The sequence below is a fragment of the Hemitrygon akajei genome, chromosome 7, assembly GCF_048418815.1.
Source record: "Hemitrygon akajei chromosome 7, sHemAka1.3, whole genome shotgun sequence".
In the NCBI taxonomy this organism is placed as follows: Eukaryota; Metazoa; Chordata; class Chondrichthyes; order Myliobatiformes; family Dasyatidae; genus Hemitrygon; species Hemitrygon akajei.
In genome coordinates, this window is record NC_133130.1 from 153295361 (window position 1) to 153307380 (window position 12020).

A 12020-nucleotide genomic window follows, 5' to 3' on the forward strand; every position below is an offset into this window, starting at 1 on the left:
GTTGAATACAAATCATATTGAACTAAGTTCCGTCACATTCAATGGTGGAGAAGTACTGAAACAGGCAAATAAAGAATGTTCCGATCAGAATCCATTTTTCCTAAATGCAACTGGTTTTAAATTCATGATTTTGTGTACTCTTCAAGGGCTATAATACAAATCCTAACAGCATTAACCAGTCTCTTTCTTTCTAATAATCACTTGCCTACAGCTACAGGAGAAATTTTCTGTAATTTCCCTGTGCTTCAGAAGAACTGATTCATCAATTTGCCGTCTTTAATTTGATGCTTATATTGTCGTGGGCTGCTGTAAACAGAGGACAACTGATGTATAGTCCCTGCAGTATGCTTGCAAGCTAAAGCTGAATGCACAGCAGATAGAAGTAAAGGGAAAAATATTGAGATGTTTTGAAAATGTTACATGCCAGAATTATTTTAAAGAAAAAGCAAGCTTAAGGTAATGACTTGAACTGACAATTTAAGAACTGTCATGTTTGTTGACAGATTATTGAACTAGATGGTCAAACAGAAGCATGAATGGTTGTGAACAAAGGCCTTGCCATAATAATTACCATGGTTGTATGTCTGGCTCATTTTGAGATAGCTTGGTATGAATTGCCACATTGGGAAGGTCATTGCTGTTTGTGAAGTATAAAGCTCGGCGAGTCCAGAGGTAGAGGCCTGAAGGGGTCACAATGGCCAGACACTTCCCAGCTCATCAGGGTCAGAGTTCTGTGCAAGTCCAGAAGTCAAGGCTTGAAGGTCAAACCCACGAACAGTGAGTCCTGAAGTCTAGGTTGAAAGTTCAAACCTTGATCGGTGAGTCCTGTGGTCAAGACCCAGAGGATAGTAAAGTCAGAAATTAGAGGCTGGATATCTGTGACTCTGCAACGGGAGGTCCAGAGGCAGCAAGTCCTGGCACTGGAGATCTGTTTGCTAATGTGAATGTTTGGTTGGGTGAAAGGGAGAGTGGGAACAAGGCTTGCTTTTAGCTGTTGTTATCTTGTATTAATTGTTGTAATTACTGCTTGAGTTGTCCTTCTGAAGAGAATGGCATGCTATGTTGCCACAAGAATATGTGGCGACACTTATGGACTGCTCCCAGGACATCCTAGGGCGTGCCGCTTGTTAACAGAAATGTTTTTCATTTCACTGTATGTTTCAATGTAGTATGATAACTAAATCTGAATCTGAATATGATGCTAATGTCCATTTGGTGTAGAAGAGAGGACATTCATGATATCAGTCCTTGATCAATACTGATTTGGTGCCACAATGAACTGCCCGTCTAGAAATTTGGAGAAAAACTAGAGTAATCATGGGCCTGGGCTTGCAAGCCATTGTTGCATCTCCTTTATTCTGATACATATAAAACTTTGCCTCCTTAAAATATCAGTATTTATGGAAAATAGCTGCTGTTACATTAGCAAAATAACACTGATTTGGAGCCTATACATCTGTCCATGTGACAGAGAGTGTGGATTCCAGATTATCCTCAACAGCACATCAGAACCAACTGAATTACAAGGCAAGCAATTCACTCTCAATTCCCGTGGAATGCCAAGGATGACAAATTGCATTTCAACTACAGAGTCACCATTTCTCATCGCAAACCTCTCCTTAATGGAAGGAAGAAAGCAATGTCTTTTTAAAGAGATCAATTTCTTAAGGCTTTTTCTGAAAGCTTAGGAGATGCGATTGCAAGAATTGTTATGGTGTTTGGATAATTGTTTTAGATGTCTTCAGGAAGAAATATGACTGACATTATACCTCTAAACAAGTTAAAGCATACTGGTACAAGATTTGGAGCATTAATAATAAATCTTTTTGACTTTGCAAGCCAATTGCTACAAGAATGAGAAGGACCTTAGCATGAAGCCAAGTGCACCAAGGAATCAGTTATTACTTTTATTAATTTTAGAGATACAGCATGGTAACAAGTCCTACCACACCAACCAATTACACCCATGTGACCAATTAACCTACTAACTACTACGACTTTGGAATCAAAGGAGGAAACCCATGCAGTCACAGGGAGAACACACGAACACTCCTTACAGACTCCTTGCCCAGGTCGAATTGCATTACAGTAATTGTCACACCATGGTCCTGTTCTGATGCTCAAAGTATATTGAAACAAGACCACAAGATATAGAATTAGCCCATCGAGCCTGCTCCACCATTTCATCTTGACTGATCCAATTCTCCCCTCACCCACAATCTTTTGCCTTCTCCGCATGTCCTTTCATGCCCTAACCAATCAAGAATCTATCATCCTCTGCCTTAAATATACATAAAGTCTTAGCCTCCACAGCCGCCTGTGGCAGAGCATTCCACAGATTCACCACTCTCTGGTTAAAGAAATTCCTCCTCATTTCTGTTCTAAAAGTATGCACCTATATTCTGAGGCTGTGTCCTTTGGTCTTAGACTCTTGCACCATAAGAAACATCCTCTTCACATACAGTCTATAAAAGCCTTTCACTATTCGATAGGATTCAATGAGGTCACCCCTCATTCTTCTAAATTCCAGTGAATATAGGCCCAGAGCCATCAAAGCTCTTCATATGACAAGCCATTCAATCCTGGAATCATTTTTGTGAACCTCCATTAAACGTTCTCCAGTTTCAGCACATCCTTTCTACGATAAGGGGCCCAAACTTACTCAAAGTACACTTGGGCCTCATCAGTGCTTCATAAAGTTTCAACATTACATCCTCACTTTTGTATACTGGTCCTCCTGAAATGAATGCTGACATCACATTTGCCTTCCTCTCCACAGACTCAACCTGCAAATTAACCTTTAGGGAACCCTGCACAAGGACTCCTAAGTCTCTTCGCACCTCAGTTTTTTTGTATTTTCTCTCCATTTAGAAAATAGTCAATCCTTTCATTTCTCCCACCAAAGTGCATGACCATACACCTCATGACCCTATATTCCATCTGCCATGTCTTTGACCATTTTCTTACTCTGTCTAAATCCTTCTGTAGCCTGCCTCAAGATTACCTGCCCCTCCACCTATTTTCATATTGTCTGTAAACTTTTCAACAAAGCCATCAATTCCATCACCCAAATCATTGATATATAAGTTAAAAGTATCAGTTCCAATGCAGACCCCTGTGGAACACCACTACAGACTGGCAGCCAGCCAGAAAAGTCCTCCTTTGTTCTGACTCTTTGCCTCCTGCCAATCAGCCACTGCTTTATCCATGCTGGACTCTTTCCTGTAATACCATGGGCTTGTATCTTGTTAAGCAATCTTATGTGTGGCACCTTGTCAAAGGCCTTCTGAAAATCCTAGTACACAACATCAACCAATTCTTCTTTGTCTATCCCACTTACCCTGCTTATTTCTGAAAAAAATTCCAAGAGATTTGTCAGGCAAGATTTTCCCTTGAGGAAACCATGCTGACTATCGCCTATTTTATCATGTGCCTCCAAGTACCCTGAGACATCAGTAAAGAGTATAGTTAATGTTTCTGGGTGAGACCCTTCAACAGGACTGGAGAAAAAAAAATGTCTGACATTTCAGTCCATGGCCTTCTCTGCTGTTGCTATGAGGCCACTCTCAGGTTTGAGGAGGAACATCTTATATTCTGTCTGGGTACCCTCCAACTGGATGGCATGAACATCAATTTCTCGAACGTCCAGTAGTGCCCCCCTTCACTATTCCCCATTTCCATTTCCCTTTCTCATCTTATTTCCTTACCCAGCCATCACCTCCGTTTGGCGCTCCTCCCCCATTTCTTTCTTCCATGACATTCTGTCCTCTCCTATTAGTTTCTCCCTTCTCCTGCCCTATATCTCTTTCACCAATCAACTTCCCAGTTCTTTACTTCACTCTTCCCCCACACTTGCAATTTCACCAATCACCTTGTATTTCTTCTTCCCTTCCACCCACCTTCTAACTCTGACCTCATCTTTTTTCCTCCAGTCCTGATGAAGGGACTTGGCCTGAAACGTCAACTATACTGTTTTCCATAGATGCTGCCTAGCCTGCTGGGTTCCTCCAGCACTTTGTGTGTGTTGCTTGGATTTCCAGCATCAGCAGATTTTCTCTTGTTTGTTGCTAGAAATTCTCCCTCCTGTAATCCAGCACAAACAAATTTTCCCAAATTACCTGCATATTGAATTTGTCAATGGCTATTGAATCATTGCCTTTTTGGCATGCATTTTCTATCTCCATTGTAATTTGTAGGGCACATCCTTACTACTGTTGGGGGTCTGTAAACAACTCCGATCAGGATCTTTTTTTACCCTTGCATTTCCTTAGTTCAATCCACAATGATTCAACACCTTCTGACTTTATGTCACATCTTTCTAATGATTTGATTTCATTTTTTACCAACAGGTTAACACCGCCCGCTCTGCATTCCTGCCCATCCTTTTGATACAATGTGTATCCTTGGACATTAAGTTTCCAGCTACACTTTTCAACCATGATTCAGTAATGCCTACAATATCATACCTGCCAATCTGCAACTGTGCTGCAAGTTTATCCACCTTATTCTGCTGTATACCGCACACATTCAATTACACCTTCAGTTCTGTATTCATCCTTTTCGATTTTGTCCTGCTTTTACCGTTCAACTCATGCTGTTGACTGCAATTTTGCCTCTCCACACTACACATTGCCTGTGTTTGTAAACCAGCTACCTCTTTTTCAGCACTACCATCTGCCTTTCCTACGATATTTCTCGCATTGAGATATAAGCAGCTCATCTTCCTAACATGACTGGATTGGGGAGCATGCCTTATGCAAACAGGTAGAGTGAACAAAGCATTTTCTCCTTGGAGTGACGGAGGATGAGAGGTGACCTGACAGAGGTATATAAGTTGATGAGAGGCATTGATCATGTGGATAGTCAGAAGCTTTATCCCAGGGCTGAAATGGTTGCCACAATAGGACACAGGTTTAACGTGCTGGGGAGTAGGTACAGAGGAGATGTCAGGGGTAAGTTTTTTACTCAGAGAGTGGTGAGTGCATGCAATGGGCTGCCAGCAGAGGTGGTGGAGGTGGATATGATAGTGTCATTTAAGAGACTTTTGGATAGCTGCATGGAGCTTAGAAAAGTAGAGGGCTATGGGTAAGTCTAGTAATTTCTAAGGTAGGGCATTTTTGGCACAACTTTGTGGGCCGAAGGGCCTGTATTGTGCTGTAGGTTTTCTATGTTTCTATGTTTGAGGTCTTACCAACATCTGCCTCCACAACCTCTCCATTAACTGTTCTGGAACTCTGGTTCCCATTCCCTGTTACAAGGGGGTGTTGAGAGTGAACCCAAGTACAGGACACAGACACAGGGGTAGTATAAACAGAACAGTGTTTATTGATAGTTACTAGGGAGGCCAGTGAGCAAGGACAAAATGTCAACATGGACATAAACTTTAGATAACAAACCAGTAAAACCTAGACTAAGACTTGGACTTGGAACCTGGATTTGAACTTGCATTGGACTAGGTTTCTGGACCTCGGCTTGGACTTGGAACTTGGACCACGAGCTTGGACTTGGACTGGATTTGGACCACAAAAAAACAGAATACCCAACTCGGAGTAGCAGCAAACGGCCAGACCTACTCAGCTGGAAAGGACTTGGACAACAAGGAGACAAAACCACACAATGACAGTCCACACGTATCTTTGCTTGGAGTGGGAGCAAAAGGCCAGCAAGTCTTCAGCCGGCCACGAAAATGACAGAATTCGTACCTTACTTGGAGCTGTGGCAAAACAGCTGGCAACTCAGCTGGACACGAAAACGACTGAATTCGCTAAGCAGCCACAGGCACCAAGGCAACTAGAGTGCACGATTCCTGGATGATCATAGCCGCAGTGGCTACGGTGAGATGATCCGGTGACTGGTTTCCAGTGATGAACTTCTGGTGATGGTCCAGCAATCACCACTGTAAACCAGAGCCTCTATGTTGCCAGTATCAAATGAAGATCAGGTGCCTTAATCAAGGCGTCCAACAGAACACGGGGAAAAGGAAATAACTGGAATGAAGAATCCATGGATTGGACTGTGACATTCCCCTGCAACTCCAGTTTAAACCCCACCGTGCAGCATTAACATATTTTCCCACTATGATATTAGTCCCTTCCAGTTCAGGTGCAAATAGTCCCTTCTGTACAGGACCCACGTTCCCTGGAAGAGAGACCAATAATCCAAAAATCTTATGCCCTTCTTCCTACACCAACTCCTTAGCCACATATTAAACTGTATAAACTTCCTAATTCTAGCCTCACTAATGTGTGGCATGAGTAGTAATCCTGAGATCACAACCCTAGACGTCATACCCCTTAACTTAGCACCTAACTCCCTGAACTCCCTATGCAGAACTTCATCCCTTACCCTACCCGTGTCATTGGTACCTACATAGACAACGACTTCTGGCTATTCACCCTCCCACTTAAGAATGCTGAGGACTCAGTCCGAGATATCCCAGACCCTGGCACCTGGGAGGCAACATAGCATCCGGGAATTTCGTTCTCGCCCACAGAACCTCCTGTCCGTTCCCCTAACTAATGAATCCCCTATCATCACAGCATGCCTCTTCTCACCCTTCCCAGTATCTAAAGTCATGTACCTATTGTTGAGGGATAGCCACGGGAATAATCTGCATAGGCTCCTTAACCCCTTTCCCCTCTCTGACTGTCACAGAGTTCCTGTGTCCTACATGTTGGGATGTAACTATCCCTCTGTATGTCCTATCACCTCTTCAGCCTCCCAATGATTCAGAGTTTTTCCAGTGCCACCTCCAACTCCTTAATGTGTTTTGTTAGAAGCTGCAGCTGGATGAACTTCTCGCAGTTGTGGTCATCCAGGACTCTGGAGGTCAACCTGCCTTCCCACATCCTGCAAGAGGAGCATTTCACTATCCTGCCTGGCATCTCTACTGTCCTAGCTGAACAGAAATAAAGAAGAGAATGGAAAAAAGAGCTTTCCTTTCCTTTGCTTTCTCTGAGTGAGGCCTCAAAGAGCTGAAGCCTCAAGATCACCACTGTGACTAGATTCACTCAGACGACGGCTGCTGTGATGATGGCTGTGTACAGTTACTACAAATGCAGCTGCAAACCAGGTTGCACCTGTAATACCAGTGTCATTGTTGTGTAAAAATTCATCCTCTCAGGATAGTGGAAATGACTATTATCACTTTCCATTTCAGACGTTTTAATCAGTGTTGTAAAAATTGCCGCATGATCAGCCTTGGACAATTTTCTAAATTGGTCCAACCTCAGCATGTGCGCTCATCAATTAATTTCAGAAGTTTTTTTTGTGCTGTGATCGCTCAGCAGTTTGTGCAGTTGCTTTATCCTTCAGTCTCGCATTGCAAGTGAAAGTGCTGCATTCACCTTCACTTACCAGCGGGAGGAAGAATGAATATTGCCTTCTGCTGTTCAACAGCACGTTCCCTGACAAAGTGTTAACCTGCTATCAGGGATGGAGTCATCACTGCTGCCTTTAGCCAGCAGCTTTCTATCAGATGAACACCCAGCAATGGATAAAATTAGTTATAGCGTCAAGAGTCACACAACATGGAAATGAGCCATTTAGCCCATCAGACAAATAGTTTGTTTCTCTACTTTTTGCACTAACCATCAAACGCACATTTTATCACAATCCTGTCTGAATCCTTTTTTAATTCTCCCCCAAATTTTCCAGCTCCTCCCAGACTCTGCCACTCATCTACACACTTGAGGCAAAATGCAGCAGTTAAATGATTCCTGCCAAATGGTCTCGGCCCGAAATGTCAACAGCACTTATTTCCATAGATGCCCCCCAGCCAGCCAAGTTCCTTCGGCAGCGTAAGTTGCTTAGGTTTCCAGTACCTGCAGTTTTTCTCTTGTTTGTCAGTCAATTACCCTCTGTATTTGGAATATCCTTGGCTTTCAGTGAGGCTTCCATATAAGACAGACAGACAGACATACTTTATTGATCCCGAGGGAAATTGGGTTTCGTTACAGTCGCACCAACCAAGAATAGTGTAGAAATATAGCAATATAAAACCATAAATAATTAAATAATAATGTTAATTATTCCGAGTGGAGATAAGTCCAGGACCAGCCTATTGGCTCAGGGTGTCTGACACTCCGAGGGAGGAGTTGTAAAGTTTGATGGTCACAGGCAGGAATCACTTCCTATGACGCTCAGTGTTGCATCTTGGTGGAATGAGTCTCTGGCTGAATGTACTCCTGAACCTAACCAGTACAAAATGAAGTGGATGGGAGACATTGTCCAAGATGGCATGCAATTTGGACAGCATCCTCTTTTCAGACACCACCGTCAAGAGAGTCCAGTTCCACCCCCACAACATCACTGACCTTACGAATGAGTTTGTTGATTCTGTTGGTGTCTGCTACTCTCAGCCTGCTGCCCCAGCACACAACAGCAAACATGATAGCACTAGCCACCACAGACTTGTAGGACATCCTCAGCATCATCTGGCAGATGTTAAAGGACCTCAGTCTCCTCAGGAAGTAGAGATGGCTCTGACCCTTCTTGTAGATAGCCTCAGTGTTCTTTGACCAGTCCAGATTATTGTCAATTCGTATCCCCAGGTATTTGTAATCCTCCACCATGTCCACACTGACCCCTTGGATGGAAACAGGGGTCACCGGTGCCTTAGCCCTCCTCAGGTCCACCAACCAGCTCCTTAGTTTTTTTCACATTAAGTTGCAGATGATTCTGCTCACACTGTGTGACAAAGTTTTCCACCGTAGCCCTGAACTCCGCCTCTTCTCCCTTGCTGATGCATCCAACTATGGCAGAGTCGTCAGAAAACTTCTGAAGATGGTAAGATTCTGTGTTGTAGTTGAAGTCCGAGGTGTAGATGGTGAAGAGAAAGGGAGACAGGACAGTCCCCTGTGGAGCCCCAATGCTGCTGACCACTCTGTCTGACACACAGTGATGCAAGCGCATGTACTGTGGTCTGCCAGTCAGGTAATCAATAATCCATGACACCAGGGAAGCATCCACCTGCATCACTGTCAGCTTCTCACCCAGCCGAGCAGGGTGGATGGTGTTGAACACACTGGAGAAGTCAAAAAACATTACCCTCACAGTGCTCGCTGGCTTGTCCAGGTGGGCGTAGACACAGTTCAGCAGGTAGACGATGGCATCCTCAACTCCTTGTCGGGGCTGGTAGGCGAACTGGAGGGGGTCTAAGTGTGGCCTAACCATAGGCTGGAGCTACTCTAGAACAAGTCTGTCCAGGATCTTCATGATGTGGGAGATCAATGCCACCGGTCTAACTACACATAAACAAAACCTTACCAACTACCAATGTCCATATAAAACTAAATTGTGCAAATAAAAATATATTTAAAATATAAACAGCGGGTTCCAGTTAATTGGGTCATAAGTTAGTTCGGGCAATCATTTATTTGGGACAACTCTTTAAAAAAACAACTAATCAAGAAAATAGCTGGTGTTCCTTTTATATATATGTAGGACTCTGCTGCTTAATTGAGACAGGAGACTGTCGTCGAACAGTTCCTAACCGGCATCAGTCAAGAGAACTTCTGCAGCTGTTAGACACTACACCGTGCCTAAGTATGTTCAATAAGTAAATCTATCCCTCCGGGGCTGACAAGAACCATTACCTTCTTACTAATTTTTTCAGACTGTGGTTGTAAGCTTAATTATTTGCACCAGATTTAGTCAAGTACACTTCACCTCGCAACCAAAGTTGGATTTCTTTAAGAAATCTTAAAAGCTCGAGAAGTTTACTTTGAACTTATACGAGTAAAAGTTCAACGTAAATCTATCTATCTATTTATTTATTTATTTGTTTGTTTGTTTGTTTGTTTGTTTATTTATTTATTTATATTTATTTTGTGATTTATTTTTATTGAAGTATATCATCAAACATTTCCATAAGATGTATTTCAGTTACTGTACATATATCATATAATCATATTTGTCAAAATTCTCCACATAATAATTATCTGAGGTATAAACTTATAGAAAGGAGAGGAGAGAAAGAACAATTGAAATAAGAAAACTATGTACAAAGTAGGGAGTGATTTTTTTTTACAATATATTCATTGCCTTGTGAGAATAAAATCAGGCCTATGAGGTGTTATGTAGTTAAACCAGTTTTCCCAGTATGAATCCAATTGTTCCAACTTATGATTAACAGATGCTGTTATCTTCTCCATTTTGTAAATGTCCATTGTAATTTCCATCCATACATTTAAAGTTGGGCTCTCCTGTGATAACCATTTCCTGGTAAGGGTCTTTTTACCAGCCACCAGCAGGATATTCATTAAATATTTATCTCTTTTCAACCATTCTTGAGGTATATACCCAAAATATATGGTCTTATTCTCTAAGGGCATTTCACATTTAAAGATGTCTTGTAGGGCATTATGTATCCCACTCCAACAATCTTTGATAACAGGGCATTCCCCGAAGGTATAATAAAGTATCTTATCAAGTTTTTCCACCCGAACTCCCTCCATTTTTGTGAACTGGTACAATTCCATTGATACCTCCATATTATTGTCCATTCTTCCTCAGACATAATTATCCCTCCTTCCTTCTCCCATTTTGTTTTAATGTATGAAGTCAAATGTGTTTTAAGATTTGACAAACCCTTATACACACTTGAAACGTAAATTTATTATCGAAGTACATATATACTGCATGTTACCATATACAGTCGGCTGGTGGTGTAGTGGCATCCACACAAGACTTCAAGGTGAGTGGTCCAGGTTCGAATCCGGCTGGCTCCTTGCACGCTTTCCAATCCATGCTGGGTTGAGTATTGAGATAACAACTCAACCTCGTAAAAAACAGATCATGGCTAAAGCAACAGCAAGGTTGCCACCCGATACGCCACAAGGCATGGAGAGGAACAATAACCATATACTATGCTGAGATTAATTTTCTTGCAGGCATTTACAGGAAATATGTGGAATACAACAGAATTTTATGAAGAACTATGCATGCTATGAGGTTTCACTCTTAAGGCTAATGTATTGGCTTCTATGTAATGTTTCACTGCTAAGGAAATGGTTTCTCTGTAGCAACAATGTTTAGAGATAACGGGGCTTTGGAAGGCAGGGGTTAGCCAATGAGGAAATGCTGCTCTTTCTTGTGTGTTTGGAAGCCGAGTTTTTTGTAGGCTTTCATTAGGGAGCAATGGAGAGAGAATTGGAAGACGACTGGATGGAGTGGACTGAGGAGTGAGGGTCCGAGGGCTGGCTACTCTTGGAGGTCAGCGACGCTCGGAGGAGGTCGATGGTTGATGAATAGCCATATCAGTGAGCTCCAATGATGCGCAATAGACTTTTTTTCCTTAAAATGGGCCCTTTTTCTTTTTATTTTCTTTACTAACCCTTTATTCAGATTAAGATTTATAAAGATCAATTATTTGATTGCATATTGTGTACTGTTTGATATTTTGTGGTGTGGATTTGTAACCAGGCAACACATCACGCAGCATCCACATAAACAAGATTTCTCAGTTTTGCGGGGTCAGACGTTGTTTTCCCCTAGACGAACACATGCTGGCCAAGTCTGAGGGTTACACATAAACAGATGAACACTGACAAGCAACTAATATGTGAGAGAAGACAAATTTGCAAATAAAAATAATACTGAGAGCATGAGATATAAAGAGCCCTTGAAGTGAGTTTATATGTGTAGAATGCATTGAGAGTAGTGATGAATGATATGCCTGTTCAGGATCCTGATAATTGTCAGGGATCTGGTGGTGTAGCACCTAAGATTCCAGAACTTCTGCTGATAGGAGTAGTGAGAAGAGGGCTACATTGGAAGAGGATAGAAGGATATACGAGGGGTGATTGATAAGTTTGTGGCCTAAGGTAGAAGAAGACAATTTTAGAAAACCTAGCACATTTATTTTTCAACATAGTCCCCTCCGACATTTACACACTTAGTCCAGCGGTCGTGGAGCATACGGATCCCTTCTTTGTAGAAGTGATCTACAGTAGAGGTGATTGATAAGTGCAAGGCCTAAGGTAGGAGGAGATGAGTTATTAACTTCAAACTTTCTGCAT

The 12020-nt window shown here is 42.2% G+C and overlaps 1 long non-coding RNA gene across 1 annotated transcript in view; it reads left to right on the plus strand.

The window, feature by feature from the left end:
- The window catches only part of LOC140731036 (uncharacterized), a 71676-nt gene that overhangs the window by 49367 nt on the left and 10289 nt on the right, over window positions 1-12020 (plus strand). The gene's annotated exons all lie outside the window — the stretch shown is intronic.